Source organism: Meles meles, chromosome 15 (genome assembly GCF_922984935.1).
Source record: "Meles meles chromosome 15, mMelMel3.1 paternal haplotype, whole genome shotgun sequence".
NCBI classification, from domain to species: domain Eukaryota; kingdom Metazoa; phylum Chordata; class Mammalia; order Carnivora; family Mustelidae; genus Meles; species Meles meles.
Window position 1 is genome coordinate 42,265,262 of NC_060080.1, and position 12,329 is coordinate 42,277,590.

The window sequence follows — 12,329 nt, forward strand, 5'->3', positions numbered from 1 at the left end:
AGTTAATATAACTATAGAAAACCAAAGACACCAACATAATTATAAAACACAGTTCAGATAAAATATAATATAAAAGGAATAATAGTTATATGAAAGCTAAATGCTCAGCAGAAAGAAAGCATGATGTGGGGCGCCTGGGTAGCTCAGTTGGTTAAGTGCCTGCTTTTGGCTCAGGTCATGATCCTGGGGTCCTGGGATCGAGTCCCGCATTAGGGTCCCTGCTCAGCGGGGAGCCTGCTTATGCCTCTCTCTCTCTCTCTCTGCCTGCCTCCCTGCCTACTTGTAATCTCTGTCAAATAAATAAATAAAATCTTAAAAAAAACCAAAAACCAGCATGATGATATCCTCAGCTATTGAGGAAATATAATTGATATGGTAATTCTATACCCTGTGAAATTATTTTCCATTTTCTTTAACTTTTTAAAAGAAAGTTAATAGAGTAAAACCATAAATCTCACAGATTTATCTTAAGAAAAAAACAAAACATTGTGGAAAGAAGGTCTAAAAATTGAGAAAGGCCAGATTGTAGCCACTCCGCAGAAATGTGATGAATCCCCAGCCAAGATCTGGTTTGGGACTTCTATTGTTATAATGTGATACACTATAATAATGCATTAGAATGCACTCCTGCACTGTAATAATGGTAATTAGCGTTGTGAGGCTGGGGTGCTGGCTTTTCTGAGAAAGCAGGGATTTGCATGGTTTGAAGTTCTATGGCACTTGTGCTTTCTTTTTAGCTTGCCCAGATGTGAGGGAGAAGAAGAATAGGGAAGGATGTGCCTTAAAAGGTATTGATGGATAAACATAACAAATGCAGTGTTACTCTTTATTTCAGATGTTAATCAATAAATCTATTAAGAAACAAGAATTATTTATTAAATGACAGTCTAGTTCTGTGATTTAGTGCTCTTTTTAGCCTCTACAAGAGTGTATATACATATATATATATATATATATGTTTATTATAAAGGATATACATATGTGTGTGTGGTTTATTTGTTTATATTTTAATCTATTTTATATATATAAAATAATGGCTTGTTTATTTGACAGAGAGAGAGAGCAAGAAAGGAAACACAAGCAGGGAGAGTGGGAGAGGTAGAGGCAGGTTTCCCACCAAGCAGGGAGCCTGATGTGGGACTGGATCCCAGGACCCTGGGATTATGACCAGAGTTAAAGGCAGACACTCAACAACTGAGCCCAGTTGTTTTCAGGAAGTTTAATGCATATACCAGAAGAAATATACCAGAAGTATATATTTTTAAAATATAAATGAGTGCATTAATTATGAAGAGACAAAAAGAGGAGCAGAGCCCCCAGAAGTTTAAAAAAAAGCCATTTTGAAAAAGATAGGTTGGAAATTAAACTTCTCTTTGATATCTTAAGGTGCATAAGGAAACAGCATCATATCAGACCCACAGGCATCTGTGTAATTTCTGTAGAGTACTAAATAGAACATAAAGTTTCAGGAACATTTCTTAGTATCTAATTTACTACTAGGAAGAGATTTACACAATGAAATGAACTTCCCCATTTTTCCTTTCTTTGCTTTCTCAGTCATATTCATTAAACCCAATCTTAAATTCCTCAAAGATCCTAACAATAACATCTATTCTTTGGGACACCATATCATCTTCTGTGAGGCTATATAACTCTACTGTGCCAAGCACTGTAAGAGCTGCTATGAGGAAGTAGATATCAGGAGAACGTAAAAAATAAAGTAGAAACAAGGGGCATCTGTGGGGTGATATTCAAAATGAAGCTAACCAATATATACTATGAGGAAATGTGGCTTGAGTCAGAAATTGAAGAAATTCACCCCTCATTAGTACAAAAAGAAGGAGAATTCCTTGATTAAAATACAAATATGGAGAGTTCATGGAATGTCCAAAGTGTGAGAAGGAAAGTAAGGTTTGACCAGTGAAACTAAGAAGTCCTTTTCAAGATCTGCTTGGGGAAGGAAGGCTGGTGCAGCCAGAAATAAAACTGAAAAATTATGACAACAGCAGACTGATAGTATTTCTAATTCTGCTACTTATAAAATCATCTTCTAATTTTAAACTTTGCTTCTTGGCTTCCCTAATGGAACCAAATAATTTTTAATATAAAACATTCAATTGGCTCTCTTAATATAAATATTAATTTTCTGAGTTTTAAAGTTTTCCTAGATTTTATCTTATTACGTTCTTTTTAAAAATCTATAAACCTCATAATTGCCTTTTGTTTTTTTTTCTTTTTTTTAATTAATTTATTTATTTTTTCAGCAAAACAGTATTCATTGTTTTTGCACAACACCCAGTGCTCCATGCAATACGTGCCCTCCCTACTACCCACCACCTGTTCCCCCAACCTCCCACCCTTGACCCTTCAAAACCCTCAGGTTGCCCCAACCTCCCACCCCTGACCCTTCAAAACCCTCAGGTTGTTTTTCAGAGTCCATAGTCTCTTATGGTTTGCCTCCCCTTCCAATTTCCCTCAACTTCCTTCTCCTCTCCATCTCCCCATGTCCTCCATGTCATTTGTTATGCTCCACAAATAAGTGAAAACATATGATACTTGACTCTCTCTGCTTGACTTATTTCACTCAGCATAATCACTTCCAGTCCCGTCCATGTTGCTACAAAAGTTGGGTATTCATCCTTTCTTTTTTTTTTTTTTTTATAAACATATAATGTATTTTTATCCCCAGGGGTACAGGTCTGTGAATCACTAGGTTTACACACTTCACAGCACTCACGATAGCACATACCCTCCCCAATGTCCATAACCCCCTCCCCCTCTCCCAACCCCACCTCCCCCCAGCAAACAGCATGGAGGTTCCTCAAAATGTTGAAAATAGAACTACACTATGACCCAGCAATTGCACTACTGGGTATTTACCCTAAAGATACAAATGTAGTGATCCGAAGGGGCACGTGTACCCGAATGTTTATAGCAGCAATGTCTACAATAGCCAAACTATGGAAAGAACCCAGATGTGCATCAGCAGATGAATGGATAAAGAAGAGGTGGTATATATACACAATGGAATACTATGCAGCCATCAAAAGAAATGAAATCTTGCCATTTGCGATGACGTGGATGGAACTAGAGGCTATCATGCTTAGTGAAATAAGTCAATCAGAGAAAGACAACTATCATATGATCTCCCTGATATGAGGACGTGGAGATGCAACATGGGGGTTAGGGGGATAGGAGAAGAATAAATGAAACAAGATGGGATTGGGAGGGAGACAAACCATAAATGACTCTTAATCTCATAATTGCCTTTTGAATAAAATCCATATTTCCTATGTGCCATTCAGAATAATAATAATATGCTCCCTAAGTACATGCCAATCTTTCTTTCTGACAACATCTCTTCATCTCTACCCCAATAATAGTGGTTTCCTTTTTCTCTTAGTTTTCCATGTGTGGGTTTACTTCATATTGACTATGATGTTCTTTCCATCTTTCTTATATTTTTATGCAATATTCTACTCCTATTCCTACTTCTTCTTCTCCTCATTCTCCTCTTGCCCCCTTATTGTCTCTCTCTCTAGAGAGAGAGAGAGAGAAAATCTCTCTCTCTAGATATACACACACACAAAATCCACCTCCACCTCATCTTGTCTGTGCCAAGGAGGAGCTCTGACAGGACTCTAAGATTAAAAATATTGGGGCATTATAGAAGAGTTGTTTGAGTGTGAAAAAGAAACACATTAAATATTGTTGTGTCTGCAGAGCATATCTACTATAGAAGCTGGTTCTTCAACTCAGTCTCTCTAAAATTATGTTGCCTTTGTTTTTGTTTTTTTTTCCTCTCTTTCTAGGAACTATGAGAAAAGACTAGCTTGATGTAACCTCAATTTCATCAGGAAGTATATCTTATTTTGCAAAAGCTAAACTGTCCCTGAGGCATGGAGGATCTACAGAGGGCACTTAAGTATGATTTTGCCTAAAGGGAATTCTCACTTCACAACTGACTCAGTGTATTTTTCTTAGTTCTGAGGAGCCACATCTGTACTTGGAGCTGATGTCTCATGGACCAAGTAAAGTGAATTCATTTCTTTGGCATTGTACTCTATCACAATTACAAAAGTGACATCTCTACCAGCACTATTTCACTTGCCACCTGAGAACACAATTTCCACGTGGACTTTTACATGCTGTCTTTTTACATGCTGTCTTTTTCAGCAATGTTTTAGTGCATAGTATAATGCCCTTCATGTATCAGAAACTTAATAATTATTTACTGAATGAGAGAAGTTAAATAAAACAGCTTACAAATATCTGACAAACTTGCCATGATCACCAAGATTCATAAAGCAAAATTGTAGACTATTGGGAAACTATTTAAATATTTTAAGCAGGGAAATAACAATAAAATTTCTACATGCATATGCCCCTTTTGGCTACAAAATGGATAATAAATTTTAACAAGATGGAATTGGATGATGAGACCAGTAATGTAGTTATTACCAAATATAAAAGTGGTCTCAGTGGATAAGGGAAGAAGTGGACACATTCAAAAATAGTTTTATGAGATAAAATTAATAGGTCTTTGTTATGGGTTATATGCAAGCAGGGAGGGGAAAAAGAAGTTTCAAAGATACCTCAAATTAGATGGGAATTAGGGGAAATTAGATGAATATTGGTGCCTATTAAAGATGGACAGAGAGAAGAAAAGCATGAATTCAGTCTGAGGACTCTCCCTTTTGAAGTTTTCTTAAAATGTCTGAATAAAATATTTTATCAAGTTATGTATATGACACTTCATGTCAGAAAGAGATTTAGGCAGGGAATAAATTGAGAAGTCATCAGCACTGAGTAATCTGTACCATAGGCATATATAATATGGACTAGGGAGAAAGAGAAGAGCAGGGGAAAAAGATGGAATCCTGGAGAAGAGGCTTAGAAATCTCATTATTCAGGAGTCCAAGATGGTGGAGGAGTAGGTGACCTTAATTTCATCAGGTCACAGGAATTCAGCTAGATAGCTTTCAAATCACTCTAAACACCTGTGAGCTCAACCAGAGATCTAAGAAAAGAATAGATGCTACTCTACAAATAGAAGAGAGAGCACTTCCCGCAAGAATGACAAAATGGAAAAACTCACTCAAAAAAAGAGAACAAGAGGCAATACTGACAGGGACCTAATTGGCATGTAGTAAGCAAGATTTTGGAACTAGAGTTCAGAATAATGATTATAAAGATACTATCTGGGCTTGAAAAAAAGCATAGAAGACACTAGAGAATCCCTTTCTGGAGAAATAAAAGAACTAAAATCTAACCAAGTTAAAATCAACAGTTATTAATGAGATGCAATAAAAAAAAATGGAGGCTCTAACTGCCAGGATAAATGATGCAGAAGAGAGAATTAGTGATATAGAAGACAAAATGATGGAGAATAAAGAAGTTAATGAAAAGAGAGATAAACAACTACTGGATCACAAGGGGGAGAATTCAAGTGATAGGTGATACCATAAAGCGAAACAATATTAGAATTGGAGTCCCAGAAGAAGAGGAAGGAGAGAGAGGAGAGAAGGTAAACTGGAACAAATTACAGTTGAGAACTTCCCTAATTTGGGGAAGGAAACAGGCATCCAAGTATAGGAGGCACAGAGAAGCCCCCTCAAAACCAATAAAAATAGGTCAACACCCCAACATTTAATAGTGAAACTTGCTAATCTCAGAGACAGAGGAAATCCTGAAAGCAAACCCTGAAAGCATTTGTAACCTAAAAGGGTAGAAACACTGGATTGGCAGCAGACCTATCTATAGAGACCTGGTAGGCTAGAAAGGACTGGCATGATGTATTCAGGGTGCTAAGTGAAAAAAATATGCAGCCAAGAATACTTTATCCAGGTAGGATGTCATTCAAAACAGAAGGAGTATAAAAAGCTTTCAGGACAAACAGAAACTAAACCATCACCAAACCAGCCCCACAAGAAATATTAAAAGGGATCCTTTCAGCAAATAGACCGAAAGTAACACAGACTAGAAAGAGAGACACTGTACAGAAACAGTCACTTTACAGGTTATACAATGGCAGTAAACTCATGTCTTTCAATAGTCACTCTGAATGTAAATGGGCTAAATGCTCCAATCAAAATACACAGGGTTACTAAAAACAAAACAGAACAAAACAAAACAAACAAAAAACAAGACCCATTGATATGCTGTCTGCAACAGAATCATTTTAGACCCAAAGATACCTCCAGATGGAAAAGTGGTGAGAATGAAAACTGGTGCATCCACTCTGGCAAACAGTTATGGAGGTTCCTCAAAAAGTTGAAAATAGAGCTGCCCTAAGACCCAGAAATCACTCTACTAGGTATTTACCCCAAAGATAGAGATATAGTTAAAAAAGGGGAACATGCACCCCAATGTTTATAGCAACCATGTCCACAATAGCCAAACTATGGAAAGGCTCCAGAAGTCCATCAAAAGATGAATGGATAAAGATGATATGATATATAGATATGTATATAGATGCTATAGATGTAGATATAAATATATAGATATAGATATATAATGTAATATTACTCAGCCATCAAAAAACAAAACCTTGCCGATTCACAGACCTGTACCCCTGGGGATAAAAATACATTATATGTTTATTAAAAAAAAAAAATTTGGAAGGGGAGGCGAACCATAAGAGACTATGGACTCTGGAAAACAACCTGAGGGTTTTGAAGGGTCAGGGGTGAGAGGTTGGGGGAACAGGTGGTGGGTAATGGGGAGGGCACGTTTTGCATGGAGCACTGGGTGTTGTGCAAAAACAATGAATACTGTTATGCTGAAAAAATAAATAAAATGGGAAAAAAAAAACAAAAAAACAAAACAAAACAAAAAAACCCTTGCCAATTTCTACCCAATGTGGTAATGGAACTAGAGAGTATTATGCTAAGTGAAATAAGTTAATCAGAGAAAGACAATTATCATATGACCTCACTCATATGTGGAATTTGAGAAACAAAACAGCAAATCATAGGGAAAAAGAGGAAAAAATAAAACAAGATGAAACCAGAGAGGAAGACAAACCATAAGAGACTCTAAATCATAGGAAATAAACTGAGGGTTGCTGCAGGGGAGGTGGGGGGGGGGGCGGATAGGGTAACTGCATGATAGACATTAGGAGGGCACAAGATATAAAGAGCACTGGGTATTATATAAAATCAATGAATTGCTGATCCTTACCTCTGAAACCAAGAATACATTATATGTCAATTAATTGAATTTAAATTTAAAAAAAAGAAAAAAAAGAAATTTCATTATTCATTGTCATGGTAAAGAATAATGAAAAACAGAATGAGAAAGAACCTCAAGAGTGGGAGAATAGGCTGCACTATCATGGAAGATGAAGGAAGAAAATTTTACCCAATAGATGAGACATATTTCAGGTATTTTTTACTCATTAGGAGAAGTTCAACATATGCCCTTTGAGTCCAGCCATATATAGTTAACTGATTACCTTAGTAGGAGTGTATGTGTTCATCATGACAAAGGGGAATGACAGTAGACTGAGTAAGGAATAGAAGGTAGGAGGATAAAAAAATGGACTAAGTCTAGGAAAAAAAATTATTTTTACAAGTTTGGCTTCTAGAGGAGAGAGGAAAACACTACTGGCCTCAGCCCTACTCCCCACAAAATAAGGAGGAGCTGAGTAAGTGCTCTGTTTCACCTTATCCTTGTTGAAGCTTGCAGAGTTTAAAAGGGACTTGAACATGTTTAAACATCTCTGGCAAGAATATTTTGTGAAAGAGACAAGATGAAAGACATCTCGGAGACTATCACTGGCCATCTTTAGGTACTTGACAGGCCCAGACACAAAGTATAACATACAGTGATCCCCAAACAAGTTGATATGCATTCATGCAACACAAACTGGCCAGTGCAAGCCTGCCTGGACTGCTTTGCTGGACTGAGAACAAAGGACATTCCTACTTCTCTTTTTGTCTCCCCACAGTGCTAAAAGCACTGTAGGAAACTCAATCAATGGTGACCAAGCACATACATCTTCCCTTGATTTCCTATTGCTTAGCACAGTTCCTGGCATGGAGGATGCTCTGTTTAACTATTTGTTGTTTAAACAGTCAAATAAATGAGTAAGTAGGGAATAAATCTAGTTAAGATTTATTAAGCCTCTACTAGCTCTTTTCTTTTTTTTTTTTCCATTTTATTTATTTTTTCAGCGTAACAGTATTCATTCTTTTTGCACAACACCCAGTGCTCCATGCAAAACGTGCCCTCCCCATTACCCACCACCTGTTCCCCCAACCTCCCACCCTTGACCTTCAAAACCCTCAGGTTGCCCCAACCTCCCACCCCTGACCCTTCAAAACCCTCAGGTTGTTTTTCAGAGTCCATAGTCTCTTATGGTTTGCCTCCCCTCCCCAATGTCCTAGCTCTTTTCTTAAATCTACAGTATCTTATATGTTGGCCATGGGGTAGGTATTATATACATTTCTTACCTGGAAATTCCTGTGTTCTTTGAAGAGGACCACATAAGTAACAAAACTACACACTTCCCTTTTCAATGTCCTGTTAGTCTAATTGATCTGATACAGACCTCATGGCTTGATTATCTTAATGGGTACTTCTGTCATGGTTTTTACTTTTTTTCCTCAACTTGTTTGTTTTTTTTTTCATGCAGATAATTCTGGATAAGGACATTCACACACCACAAATTCTGGATAAGGACATTCACACACCACACTGACTTTTATTATCAACTTTAAATGAAAAATATATTTCAGATGAACTTAATGTCATTTTTAAATGTATATTTTTCTCCTTTTTGTCTGCTTTAATATTATTATCTACATGTTAAATGTGCAAGAATGCTTCCAATCAGTGTATTTTATTTTTTTTAAAGATTTATTTGACAGACAGAGATCACAAGTAGGCAGAGAGGCAGGCAGAGAGAGAGAGGAGGTAGCAGGCTCCCCACTGAGCAGAGAGCCCCATGTGGGGCTCGATCCCAGAACCCTGGGACCATGACCCAAGCCGAAGGCAGAGGCTTTAACCCACTGAGCCACCCAGGCGCCCCTCCACTCAGTGTACTTTAAAATGTAACAGCAAATCAGTGAAGCAAAACAACAGTATATAAAATCTGTTTGCAAATGTAATTTTTGGTGCAAAGAGAGAGCTGGGCTTGATCTAGAAACTCTCATTCTAGTCTGATATGTGCTTGGTTTTTAGAGAACAATATTTGGCATCTGTCTTCTTTGCTGTTGGAAATTGAATGAAAAATTTACCCTTCTCCTGACTGTAAGACAACTTCTCTTCTTTAGCAGGGTTTTCTTAGAGCTGTATGATGTTTCAGTTACTTCATTCTAGTATACAGTGGAAGAGCATTTTCCCCTCTTATCTCTTAGACAGTGAGGAAACATGAAGCACGTATATCCCTCTCTCTTCTGGCTCTATACCTCATTGTAACGACAGCAAATAGATCTATCTTATGACTTTAAAAAAAGATTGCTGGTGAGAAGAAAGAAATAGAATGACTTTAACAGTTCAATAATAATCATAGCTTTTGTGACATCCCGCTAATAAAAACTCTATTACCCAGCTCAGTCATATAGTTTTAAATTCATGGTCATGACTTCCAGATACTTAAAAAAGACAAGACATACCAATCAACCAACCACCAGAAACACGAAAATTGATGTAAATTTGGATCTCATACAGAGGTCAGTCACTGTTTCAATTAATTCCTATATCAGAAACCTAAAGTATCATATACCATATAGATTTCTAAAGAAATGCTATGAAGTTTTATATATGACTTTTGTTTTAAAAATGAAAAGAATACATTGTGCTTATTTAAAATACTGAATAGTTCTAAAGGGCTTATAATGTGAAAGGCCACTTTCAGTTTCAGATTTCTCCACTATCTGATAGCTGTTCCTTTTGGTAGTTACTGTTCTATCTACAAGGTCTGTGTTACCTACTGATTTAGTCACAGAGGTAATATCTATAAACTTCCTACTTAATTTTTTAATCTTTTTTCACTTAACACCTATCCCATAGCCTCCAAATATTTATATTTCAAGTGCCAACATTATTTGGCTCTTCTGATTTTTCTCTCATTTTTTAAAGATGTTATTTATTTATTTGACAGACATCATAAGTAGGCAGAGAGGCAGACAGAAAGAGAGAGGAGGAAGTGGGTCCCCACGGAGCAGAGAGCCTGATGCGGGGCTCCATCCCAGGACCCTAGGATCATGACCTGAGTCAAAGGCAGAGGCTTCAACCCACTAGAGCCACTCAGGCACCTCTCTCTCATTCTTGACATCATAGTTTAAATCCTTAGGTTATTCCTTTCCTGTAGAATTCTTTTTGTATGGATAGTGTTTTCATGCTTCTCTCTGAATATATTTACTGGGATAATTAGGAAATTAAATTCACTCAAATCATCTGTTTCCTTCAGGACAGATATTTTTTCTTGCTCTTTATTTTTTATCTTTCATTATCTCCTAAAATACCTTCTATTTTGTTTCCTGGTTGGATGTGCGTGGCTGTGCGTCCACCTGTGCACCTGCATGTGCGTGTGAGTGTGTTTCAGAAACAATCTATTAAAAATCAACAGAGGTCTCTAGAGCTTGTTAAATGGGAGATTTCACCTCAGGTATACTTGCCCAGAAGCCCACTCCAGGTGGAGAAAAGGAATGGCTAAGGGCCGACTGTCTCATACACAGACGTTTAAGTCATTCCCTAGGTTCTTTAGAACCTCCTTCTTCTTTGAACCTCCTGGGTTTCTGTTGAGCTGACTCCCTCTCTCACTGGGTCTGATCAATCATGTCACGTGCTCAAGGATGCAGCTTCTTCTCCTTTGATTTATCAAACAGGCCTCCATTTACTCTGTCCTGATGTGGAAATTTGTTTTACGGCTTAGTAGCTGATGACCCCCATCTTGTTTTCATACCTTTGTGGATATACACCTTTTCATTTTTTGGCACTATTTTAGTATAGCCACAGAAGGAAAAAGAGATAAAAATGTGTAATGGTGTCAGTAACTATAATACAGTGTTCTGTTTGGCTCCAAGGTTAGGCTTATTTTCATTCTTTAAAATGCATCCCATTCGTAGGGGAGAGATGACAGCTTCAAATAACCTAAATGCAGCTGCCTCTTGTAAGAAGCTGGGTGCAAGCTGCATGTATTGCACTGAATTGAAGTCCTAGCAAATTACATTGTCTTTTAAAACTGCAGAAACAGACAGAACCTGTCTATACAACTTGCACTGCTTCTAGTTTACAGATTCTCTACAACACTTAAGGACAATAATCAATAGGACTTTCTTACTGATTGTGCAAGATCTAGCAAGAGTACAATGCATGAATTAAATCATGTACTATATATGCACATATTCTTCAAGGATTTTATACTTCTGACTGCTTATAATGTAAAGACATACAAAACTGACATTAAAACATTAAAGTACCATGTAACGTGATATCCATAGTTCTTTCCCAAGTAGTATTATAGTTGAATTTTTGAGGCTAACAAAAATGCCATGAAACTGACCCCAGTTACCACCCTCCAAGAAAGGAAAATAAAATATTATAACCTAGTTTAAGTCCACAGATATGAATAGTTGAGTTTAAGATAAATTATCTCAGGTCATACAACTCTAGAACCAAATTTAAATACATGTTAAGGACTCTCACTGTTCCACCTTTCCCACAGCCTTTTCTGCTAAATCTAAAGATACATACTTCCTATCAAATATGTACATAAGCCTTTAGAACAGTTTAATAAATTCGAGGCAGTCTTAGTGTTCCAAGTATCTAAACCTTTGTTTAGTAAAGTTTAAATGTATCCTGCCTAGCAAATCGGAGTTTGTTTCCACTTACTACTTTTGCTTTAAATTCCACTACTAAAATTTGATATTATTAATTTAATCCTAGAAGGTATTTTGCCCACCTTACAATAGGTTCTTCCAGGACATAAAGTTCTAAATGTGCTCAAACTGAGTTGGGACATATTCACAACAAATCTGAAACACTTAATTTTGAAAAAAGAGAACGGGAAAGAAGATCGTTAGCTGCCATCCACCAGACTGTATTTGAATTATTATTATTTTTTCACCAGTGTTCATCTAAGAACAAATTCAGATTTGGGCACACTAAAGGAAAACAGAATGCCATTTCATAAACTTCTTTAGGCTCGGTCCTTTCTGAGGACATATAAGCAGCCCTATTTTTACAACACATTCACTAGCCAGTTGTAATTGTATTTCAAGCTACCACATGAATGGGAGAGAATGAATGATTTCCTTGCAAATTACTCATTTTCATTAAATCCTCCTCTTTATGACTATCTTAAACAGAAACTAGATTCA